The sequence below is a fragment of the Varroa jacobsoni genome, unplaced genomic scaffold (genome assembly GCF_002532875.2).
Source record: "Varroa jacobsoni isolate VJ856 unplaced genomic scaffold, vjacob_1.0 scaffold_606, whole genome shotgun sequence".
NCBI classification, from domain to species: Eukaryota; Metazoa; Arthropoda; class Arachnida; order Mesostigmata; family Varroidae; genus Varroa; species Varroa jacobsoni.
The window spans coordinates 1-11,666 of NW_019213508.1; the positions used below are offsets into that span (position 1 = coordinate 1).

The following is an 11,666-nucleotide window of genomic DNA, read 5'->3' on the forward strand; positions in this document are numbered from 1 at the left end:
ATGCTTAAGTGCGGTGTCAAATGTAAACTGCGATACACCGTCCGGTTTCTCATTAATCTATTACCTTGAGCAGCAAATTTGTACTCACATATTCAGAGAAGGACGTGTAGCTATAGAACAGAACTAACAACGATATCATTGGAATGTACATATGCACATATCTTACCGTTAAAAAACGTGCAAATATGACGTAGAAGTATATACATATGAATCAGTTGATAGTTAAGATAACATTGTAATCCTTACAGTATTCTCCTTTTTTTTGGAGGATGTAACTACAGTACCTGAGCCTGTTATTGCATTGAAGTGAAGGGTGATCGTAACAAGGTTTCTACATATAGACTATAAGGCTTATCCTGATAACTTAGATGAATAAGGAAACTGAATGGAACGCATTATTTTCAAAAGTCAATCACAACAGTGAACTTGAATTTCAAATACAGAAGAACGCAATGGAAAGTGACGAACTCGGCCACAGGATTCTGGGTAACTTAATATCAAGTATTATTCTCAACTTAAGTGCTATAAGAACTGGCACTTTTTAAGATGCCTAAATCTACTGGAAGCCTTAGTACAAGGGACAAGCATTACAATTACTCCCAGATATTAATTCGGGCAGCGACGACAGTGCAAAACAGCTAGTGTACCCTGCTGCTGCGTAGCAAAGAAATAGTAAATGCGCAGAAGCCGTTACTTAAGTATCTTAAAAAAATTTGTTGAATGAATGTTTTCAAACATCCATTCTTCTTACTAGATTAGTAGCGTCATCTCCTATCAGCTGTCGCTGATAAAGTCAAGCCCCACCTGGTAACCAGGTGACAGATTCCGTTACACATTCTAGACACTACCACAACTTTTTTATTGTTCTTGTAAAGACAGCATTCATTGATTATCACTATTGCCGACGAAGGCATGGGTATCATTGCGCCAAAAGTTTAGCCGGTTATGAAGGAAAGCCCGACAACCTGGATCGCCTGTAAGTACGGTATAATTTCAAGTAAGAGAACGGCAGTTTCGTAGAAAAAAAAAAGAAACACCCTAACATACATCCAGGACGGAAATCACGCTGGGTGTAATTGCTCTCGAAAAAGATGATCAAATGCTTCATAGTTCGGGAGCGCTGTCGTCAACAGCCTACATCTCATAGATTGATCATTGTTTCAACGAGTCCTGTATTCGTCTATCCGAAAAAAAAGCTCAGCCGTTTCCTCTAAATAAAATGACCAATGTAGTAGCATCTATAGAAATATTGCTCATCAGAATCTTACGGGTATTCTATTCTGCTTAAGTCACTCAAGGAACAGTTGAATTGCGTCGACAATAACCGGCAAGGTATCTTGTCAATAGTTTCTTGTCTGTTGCTGACACAGGTTAGCAGATCGACCCTACAAATCATTGCCTCACGAAACTAAGGCTCTTTCAATATGACAATATCCATTGTTGCGAGGTTAGCAAATAGAGTTAGAGACACGGTCTATTGTCGGGCTATTGAGAAGACTTCTCTTTGTACATTAACGAACGACCCAGTATGGGAAGATCGTCAACTGTACATATATTTATGCGTGGTCACGTGCATTCCGGTTCTGGAACTTACCGTGCCGATTTTTATTTCTAGACCTATGATAATAGTTGCATTTCGTTAGTTTACACTAGATGAGGACACGGAATTGCTTCCTCAGAAGCACTGAAGAGATGCGAAGATATTCCATTTTAGTTTAATCAAAGTTTTAATAGCTAATTGATACGGAAGACCTAATCTGATTTGTAGCTAAATTCATTTCTACTCTAAAGTATTCAGTGCTGAAGCAAAAAGCACAGTTGAGAGATCGAGCTCGTCCCTGCCTTAATAGGTCTACTTGTCATAGTAAAAATCCCTATTGGCAGAGTTGTGATATACCATTTAATAGCCTGATATTGCATTTACTATGGCATCAGACGTTGGGGTTAGTATACAACTCGTACGTCGATATCGAAAACCTTAGGAATTTTGACGCCTTTGAAATCTTCAGCGTTCGTAATTTACAGAAAGACACTCATGCTATGTCGAGTTCTATATCGAAAATGTGATCAAGTTAAATTGATATAACAGCCTAAATGAGATTGTGGATCAAGGTTTTCCGGTGTAGCTGGCATTACGGTTCACCAGGCCGGTGGTCTTCTGAGAGACGCTAACATCTTAGCCAAACATTTCAAAATGTTATTAACCGAATTACATTCTGAAATGTTTATAAACGGAATGTTACAAATTATTTAAACAATTTACAAGCATATAAACTGTTCGAGAAAAATATGTCCTGCGCTGTTACCCTATGCTTTGATTCGCCTCTTCATAGTTGCAGAGGATAAAAAACATTTTCTGCTACAAGAACATGTTCTAATATATATATATATATATATGTAATATTAACCACCTATGAAGGAGACAAGAGTATTTCGCTTACCTATCGCCTGCTGCCTAACGCTTAATTTAAACTCTTTGGCAAGGATATCACAGTTTTATAACTTGTTCTAAATCATACGTCTTAACTAAACCAATGTAGCTAAATTAAATTGCCGAATATCTCAAACTTATGTGCCTGTTGTTGCTTTTAAAGTTTCTTTAAAGTTAAAAGGAAATAATGATTGAGAATATTACTACAAAACTATAATCGAGGGAAAATTCGAGCGATGATTTTATCATCAAAAAGATAGGTCATAAAGATACTTTATGCCAAATTCAAAATAAATTAATGCTAGCTCATAATTATTCATTCGTTGATCGTTGCTACATATTATAGATTACCGAATAGATTATTGACCGGAAATTAAAAACGATCCTTGTGCCGCCACAGGATACCACGCTACTACAGTCCGAATTTCAACCTATTTTTTGTCATTGGCATCAATCAGACACGGTTTATATACTAAAGGAAACTTTAAATAGTCCTATGCATCATTTTCTATGACTTTACTCTTTACGAGTGATAGCTAGTGAAATGAACACCGCCTGCTGCCGTAGCACATAGATAACGTCATTTTACGCACTTGAAGAACCTAATCTATTTTGATTATCAAAGCCAGCTTCCAATAAACGAAATGAAAATTATATTGGTTTTCAATCGAACTGAGAATTTGTCCTCTATAGCGGCGAACCGCCCCATTGTTGTTGGTACCGTCTGGGCTGGAAATAGAAGTTGTGCTATCAATTATTTGCTTCCATAAAACAGATAATAATATTAACTTAAGTTTAGGGTTTTTAAAGAAGCATATTTATCGAATACAAATGTAAGGCAACTAGCTCGTGTTAGACTCGAGCACTCGAAAGAATGTTTTGCTATGGTTCAGATTCATGGTCGTAGAAATATTGAAGTCATCGAAACGTGTCCTAACAGTTAATTTTAAAATGTTTAAGCGTAAGTAAATAGAAATAAATTAGTTGAGCACGAGCATACATACAGTAAACCTGCGCCATTTGTAAAGTAGTAAGGAAAAACTCTAAATGGCCGAAAGAAAGTCACGAGAACGTTGTTGTATGTATAATAACACAGTTTATGCCAATTTCGTCCTCAGTGGCTCAACTTTCATTACCTGTCTACTGTCGGAGAGTTGTTTCCTAGAAGATAAAGTGGTTTATTTAAGACTACCATTTCAATCCGTATGCCTATGAAGAAGACACTGATTGCACGTTTGATCTTCGTGCTTAATCCATATAAACGGGCCTAGAATCATATTTACAGATTTATTTATATTGTATTGAGTAACCAATGTGCATTCTCATTTAAAAAAAAACATTTTAATATTGTGAATTGTTATTGACTTGGAAATTTGCGCGAAGGAATTCTTGCCTAAATTGTTGAAGTTACTAATGTTTGACGGATCGTTCTCTCTGTAGCTACATAACTGGTCCAATTAATATGAACCATCTACTTTATGGTTAGAAAAAGAGCGTCTCAACGATAAGACAAACCCTGCTACCTATTGTTTTGATAGTCTGAAATGGTTGGCCTTCTATATTAGTTCAGCTGCAGTTTGTCAGAAACTTTCGGGAATATCCGATCGAATGCACTCGCAGTCGACGAAACTCCTATGGTAAGGTACCTCTCCGAATGGTGAGCAGTAGTGCGTTTAAACTTAGTTAGCTGGTTGATTGAGACACATTGGGAGACAACTTCTCTCAGGATCTCTCATTTATCCCATATTAATTGGTACTACTTACTTGACTATAGAGTTTCCTCTACATAGAATGCGTATGATCGCATATTTAAGTAAAACGCAGATCAAAACATGTTTCGCCAGAAGCCCGTAAACAGTATGTGTTCATTTGTCGTTTGTTGATCCCCTAGTTGGCTGAGATTTCTGCTTGGCTGAGATTTCTGCGAGGGTAGTTTCCTGCTGTCGATCATAATTGGTGTTCGGTGCTGGAACCCCTATCTACTCGGGAATCTCCGGGGGCTCAGGGACGCAATCACGTAGCACAGCTCTTCAGTAGACGACGTCTCTTGCAGAGGATAAGGCAAATACAAGCGAGAAAGACGGAAAACGAAACAGGAAAAAAACATCCTCGTAAGTGTGAGTACATGCATATATGTGTGTGTGTGTGTTAGGCTAGCTCCAAAACGCAGATGTAAATAGGTATTCGTTCGTTTGTTGGGCCAACCAAACAGACATGAATTTAGCTTTTTCGTAAAGAGGTCGACGAAGTCGTACGATGCACTGGGGCTAAATAAAAGGCTATGTTTAATTCCGTGGAGTTCCTCGAAATGTGGGTCGCTTAGAGATCCATCAGTAAACTGCATTCTCGTCTTGGGACTCACCCTGAGAACAGGGAGTCAGACAACTCTGCTGTGTTCGCACCGGTGACACATAGCTGCTCAAGTGTATACAGGTCATCGACAATGGACACGAAAAAGAAGCAACAAATGATAAAAGAGATGATACAGTTGGTGGGAGTTGCTACGACCGGAAGGCAGTCAGTTTCTCAGCAGACGAAAAATTCGACCTAAAGCTAAACGTTAAGAACTGAGTGGCACCTTTTTACTTTAGTAGTTTTGACAGCTTTGGCCCCCTCCTAACCCCTCTGAGTGCAACTTGCGTCGTTATGACGGACAACGGTGCGAGCCGTAGAAGAGCTGCATTGACAATGATTAACAGACTATTCAATGCACACTGCTTTGTTACAGTACAGTGCTGAGCTAATATATTGTCAGCTGGTCTTTTTCGGTAGAGTAAAGTTGACAACTTATTCCGGGGACAAGAAATTTGTTTATTTCTGCCTTACTGATTTTTAGGCAGTTCACGTCTCTGTATAGCGCCGTCGTGTTCGTAGGGCCGACTCAACCAAGCCCTAAATTTGACAGTAGTTCGTACTGTCCACGCTCATGATTCCGTATAGGTGAATTTATCGAAAACGTTCATTTTATTAGTATACTGAGGATGCAACGAGCGTTACGTATAGTTCAACATCACTTTGCCATGTCACAGATACTTTGGTGACCGCTGACTCGAATATCATACTAGATATAGGTTTCAATCGCTACGAAGTATCTTTCAGAATATACTAGGGCGGCTTATGTGAACAGTATGCGCCAGCCCCAATTGGGCGGGCTCCCTCATCCTCCAAGTTTATTATTAATGGTGCCCTCGTATTTGGTGTTAAGTTAAAGCTTTTTGCTGGGGCTGTTCTCTAAGTTATGCACAAATTCTAATACCTTATATACTTTCTATTCTAACATGCACAAGGCAATTCCAATTATATTGCCACATTATGTGACTTTTAGACAACCAGTTGGGTTAACATGGATGTGACCGTTGTTTTTCTGAACATTACCATGTGCGGCATCCTTCGGTACATGTTGCAACAGGCCGATTTGTCAGACCAACCAACAACTCCATCAAGGGAAAGGTATCCAGTCAAATATAATGCTGTCGGGTATATTCTGTGGTAAGCACTTCAGCTTATCGATTGCCAGCGACACTTGGAAAACGACTAAACGACTACAGCTTATGTTATTTTTGGTGGCTTCCATTGTGAATTGTGTCTGGGCCGACGCTGACCGAATCATCGAGCAGTTTAACATCGTCGTTGACAAACTCGCATCCGATCCTCAACGAGCTGTCATTTATAAGGTAACTCTAATCACATAGAGGACAATAGTCGTTAACGTTTATTAGAATGATCCCGATATGGGCTCTAAAGGGCAGGCTCTAGTACGAAATAGTTGTGGCAAAGATTGTTCCAAACGGTGCTAGTGCTGACATTACCTATATCAAGTCGATCTAGAGTTTTTCTCTGCATATTTGTCTGAATCGTGCTGGTACGTTCGCTTCGAAACTTGGCTTCCGCATTCAAGCTTCAATTGCTAGGAACCGAAAATAGTTAACTTATATGTGCCTACCGCTAGTTAACGATTGTCCAAATGTTTGCTTGTCTAAAGAGTCTCTATAACTTCGGCTCAGGCCTATTGCCTCTTTGACTGACGTATCACCGTGCGTTTTTAATTTAATTAGGCTATACCGTCGCTAGACAACTGTGCAGATACATTCGTTCTTTTGTTCGTTAAACAGCCATTGTAATATGAACATGCTGCGGAAGCGATCATTCAAGACTTGTAGTATGATATTGCAGAGGCTAGCCGGAGCCGACCGATACGTTCGAACGGATAGTAAGCACACGTAAGCAAATATACGAGGCAAACAAATGTACTATGCAGTTTCTTTGCAATAAGCGAGCTTCTCATTTAAAAACAATTCGTAATACGTTCATAAGAACTGCTTCACTGCTGATATTTAGTATTATGCCCGGTTAGCATAAACCAAAAAGGGCGGTTTAGAGCCTCATCTAACTCACTTGCATGTTACGGTATATAGGTATCATTAGCGTATGTATGTGCATGTGTGTTTCTACGTTCTTTCCTACCAGACGATATTGAAGTGCTAATGTAAACGTAATAAAACTATATCGTCCAAGCATTAACAGTTGATCCGATAATCTGTTGTGTTTAGGCCTCTCACGGCTCATAGTACACCACGGTCTGCCGTTCAATCAATAAAGGATATTTATAGTCCTAATAATGGTCTACTTTAAGACTTCAAGGCGCTGTCCGCATTGTCCCGATTAAGGGTATTCGATGGCTCAGGGAGACAACCGTCTAAGTCGACTGTGAGTCTGCATCTTGCTGGAGTGTCGCTTGACTAAATAGAAAGGCCAAATTATTTGGTATGAAAAGGACTTGGCGATATACGAATCCAACAGTTTCCAAGTGCAGAAAATTCCAGCTGGGCTCGACGCGGCACACACACATTTGGCATTGACCATAAACTTAAGGAAGACCTATTTCGAAATACGGGCCGAACTTTTGCCACGGGCACCTTACACTTAGCCAGGTACGCCCCTCGCCTATGTTAATCGGTTTCCGAACTTGTGTTTGCTATTCTTCACCAGTGGCAAAAGCTTCATCGCATACGCCGTCCGAAAATGCAGGAAGGCAATGTCGGCTGCATGAACGATCAAGTCGCCTCATCGCTTGTCTCTCGCAATCATTCTCATCTTGTTTGATTTCAAAATAATTCCGACCGCAACGTGTCTTAGAAGACCTTACAGTGAAGAACCTTGAACAATTGAATTACGTCAAAGCTCCTTGTTCTCAAAATAGCAGTGGCATTACCCCACAACGACCTAAAATCGCCTCGCATATCTTCTAGCGCACAGACGTGCCACTACTATCCTAAACCTACGTCGTTGCTTTGAGCTCCTAGCAATAGAAGCCTCTAACACCAACCTTAGAAACTAATAGTAAAAATTCAGAGAATCATGAGGATTTTTCCGCGTCGCGTGCGATGAGGCTACACGAATGGAAAGGGCTGAATTGGCTAAAGATATGTCGTCACCCGTTTTGCCATGGATAGGTTCCATTATGAATTTTGCATCGAACCAAGTTTCCATAAGCCCGAAAATACATGTATATGCTCTATATGTATATGAAACCGTGATAGCTATCATATCGCTTATTGTTCTTTTTTCCCACCCTTAAAACATCTGGCGAATTTCTCAGATTAGTTATTATAAGTTTAACAAAACTCGTATGGCCTATACGACGCAAAGTGTTTTATTAATTCTATATACTAAATCTCATCTTGACATATTGTATTGTTGCCTTTTATACGTGAAATATTTGACTACCACCAGCAAAGGTAAATAGATGAAATCTGATTTTTATTGTTTCATAATTAAGTTAAAAAAAAACATATAAATACATGTACGGTAATGGCATTAAGTATTGTAAAATATAAAAAAAAAAGTAAATAAACATGGGTCCGTAACAATTCATGGCACATTTGTAGCTGGTTCGATGAATAAAAGAAAGATTTTTTTTGCAAAAGGATCATTAATATCTGTTCCCTTACGCGAATCTGTAGAGCGTCATTAATAAATCTAAAGCAAGAATATCCAAGAGAGTTTCCGGTACCTTACTACGATTGATGGACGGACATGGCAAAAACACACGGTACCTACCATTGCAGCGCCGTGTCCGTCGGACGAACAGATAACCAAGCGCGTTAAAGTAATCATTCCCATTCTGCAGTCGCACTGCAACCAAGAATCGTTCATCCAGGCACTCAGTATAACTGCCTTTGGTTGAATAACTATAAGCTACTATCATAATAATGGTACTAACACCGCTTCTGGCGATGAGAATTGTATGCCGGTTTATAAATGAAATACAATGTAAACACTCCGACTATCTACCAATCTTTATATTGCGAACGGCTAGCGGCTATATGTAATAAACCTGCAAATATAGTACCTGGTAGTCCATGCACTACACCTCACAAAGATAGACTTCAACAACTCCCAGGGGGATCAAGGTCGCTACCGTTATCACGTGACCTAAAGAAAAGTTGAGGTTTTAGCGTTACGCTAGGATAATTTCAATGTGTCGGTTCTCAAATCATGTTACCGGAACACACGCTTGCTGTATATGAAGTAATAAACAGGCACTTTTTATACTGTGTAGTAATATGATGGGACCGCCAGTACCTCAGATCGGTAAATAATAAAAAACAGTGCCAAATTAGTCCCCTCTATTCTCGGAATATAAACCTAAACCATTACCATGGAATATCAATACAATAGAAAAGTTTGGCTTCAACTAGCGATATCTATCTTATTGAAGTATGCAATGATGCCTAATCATTCGTGGTGTAACCTGCATAATTGTAGATTTCTGGAAATAAAATCATGGTCCACGTAGAATGGTACAACCCCGGTGCTCTGTGGTGCATCTGTAACAAGTTATCGTGCGATCCGTCACGAATATTTACATGGACACTAGATAGAAGTACGCTTCTACAAAGATAGATTATCTTCTCAGGGATAGAAATGTCTGCTGATCTGTATGAAGTGCCCAGGAATCGTCTCTTTGCTCATTCTTTGAGAACTTAAAGTTCGTGTTGCTGGAGGATCCGCCTTGATGGACTACAGCGCCGGAGTGATCTCTGCTTGCTCAGATCAACAGCCACGTTACCCATCAAGCTCAGCCAATATGTGCGCCTGACAGTTGCTCTATGTGGGACACTGGATTGGATATTTGGTAATCTTGAAAGCCCTATACAACCCTGCTCTCGCGGATTAACATGTCCACCTTTGAGAACACGGTTTTCTAAGGTCTATCTGTTCATCCCCCTAAAGGAAGTACCATGTAAGCCTGTCTATACTTACGAGGGAAAAGGGCTATTATACTGCCTGTGCTCGGCTGCCACAGCCTAATGCAGCAAGGAAAGGGGTGCATTAAACAGAAGCTAGCGGGACCGGCCGGCCACCTTCTCATGGACTTTGTTCCTTTTTTTTTTTTGTTTCTCTCTATTAATTTCTCCGCTTTGTTTTTTTACCCACTAATACACCTTTCAACACCTCCGACTGCTGTCTGTAAGAATCCCTGATATTTCTTCTGCAAGGATGGAACAGGACGACCTTCGAAGCTGTCACGTCCGTGGTTTACATCACCTATCTCAACAGGTGCTTTTTAGAGGCACGAACATTGAGTCGACGACGATACAGGCGCGTACATACCATTCACTCGCTAATTTCGGAACATTTTTACTGTTCACTGCGGCAGTTGCCATTGTAAACGGATGGAAAGATCCTCAAACGTCGAGAAGGAGACCCCGGGGCAAAACAAGGTGCTACCGAAACGATGCCGCTTTCCCCAGTCCTCGCGCTCTGCTTTCCTCCGTTTCTATGTCAACTTAAATATATGCACGTTGTACCGTTTCGTGCCACTGAGTACTTTTCAACAGCAAGGATAGAAACGAGCAATGGAAAAGGGACCTATTATGAGTGAGGATAAGTTGGGAGCTTCACGTTCTAACAAAGTTTATGTGCAACTTCTAAGCTTATTAGCCTCAACAACTCAAATCAAACTTTTCTGTAATACTGTCTCTGTTTACAAAGGAGTATAAATATCCCTGTCATTATGTGAGCGTATGCTGTACTTGCGTAGTTTACCGTCGATTGGATAGATTTGAAAGGTTTCTGGAAATCTACACTTATCTTCTTCAAAGCAGGCATCCCGACAGGGGACGATGGAAATATTAAAAACCAAATATATCGCAGTGTTCCACAACTGGTGAAAAGTGGAGTGCCCATCGGTTAAAACAGGGGAATGTTTTATATCTAGTCGTAAGCTGAGTCGTTTATCGGCTTGATCATGTATACGTTAATCAATATAATCTGCAATAATTTTTTCGATACTGTTCGACTGAACACTTGGCTTGCAACTATTATGCATAGCCCATGATAAAATAGTAACAAGGTTGTGGAATCAATTTCACGTTCAGGTTCGAAGCCTTCTGTCTATGTATGCGATGTGAGACTTAACGATTACCCTGACCCTCTAGGCGGTTGTTAGCACATATTTATCTTATAGCATATGATACAATAATATCGTTATATCAAAATTTCCTAGTTGGTACGCTAGCTTGAGATGTATATGTTTCTCAGGGTTCATGAATTATATATGTACAATGTGAAATATTGGGCAGACGAACATGGCTTTGGCGAACAGCTGGTTATTTTTGTGCTTATTTTATGACCTACTTCTTGATCGTAGTTCCCCATATCCATTTACAGACCGTCGTAGCTGCGTCACGTCCGTGCATCGAGCCGCTCTCTCAACGAGTGGGGGATAGCGAAATAGAGCGTTTAATTGAGAGCATTGTACCAATGGCTGAACGATGCATTACAGCCTATGGATCATCTGAAAACATGGACCATAAGCGAGCAATATTTCGAGAATGTTCGAATAGAGAACTCAAAAAATTTGCGCAACCCCTTAGTGTCAAGGATAAACAGTCGTTTCTCGAAGTAAAACTTTGTGTTCGCGATCTGCTCGTGCCCAGTTGACTAGAATAGTTTCGATATAAATGATGGACTGACGTGAACGCGCACTATACTACCTCACTGTTAATAGCGCTTGGCCTGATGCTACCTTAAATGATTACGTAGCCATTCATTCGGTGATGTAATATTGATACAATTTTAGCAGGTGCACACTGACAAATAGAGAGGGCCAAAAAGTAAACGTAAACTTATCCCGATTAAGAAACTGATGGCCTTTTTGAGAGAATGACCTGCTCTTTCTTCTTTTTTATTGCACGTTATATAAAGAAAATAAAACAGTATTTTCTTT

General features: G+C 40.0%; 2 long non-coding RNA genes across 2 annotated transcripts; one reads left to right on the plus strand and one right to left on the minus strand.

Moving 5' to 3' along the window:
• Positions 1 to 3,376: 3,376 nt before the first annotated feature.
• On the minus strand, positions 3,377 to 11,650 carry LOC111261877 (uncharacterized). The gene is made up of 3 exons (XR_002681262.2): positions 8,492 to 11,650; positions 4,196 to 4,477; positions 3,377 to 3,592 (listed from the first exon to the last, which is right to left on the minus strand). It is a non-coding gene; the product is annotated as an uncharacterized LOC111261877 (long non-coding RNA).
• On the plus strand, positions 4,460 to 8,499 carry LOC147753267 (uncharacterized). Its single transcript, XR_015311714.1, has 3 exons — positions 4,460 to 4,548; positions 5,841 to 6,105; positions 6,982 to 8,499. It is a non-coding gene; the product is annotated as an uncharacterized LOC147753267 (long non-coding RNA).
• Positions 11,651 to 11,666: the final 16 nt, after the last annotated feature.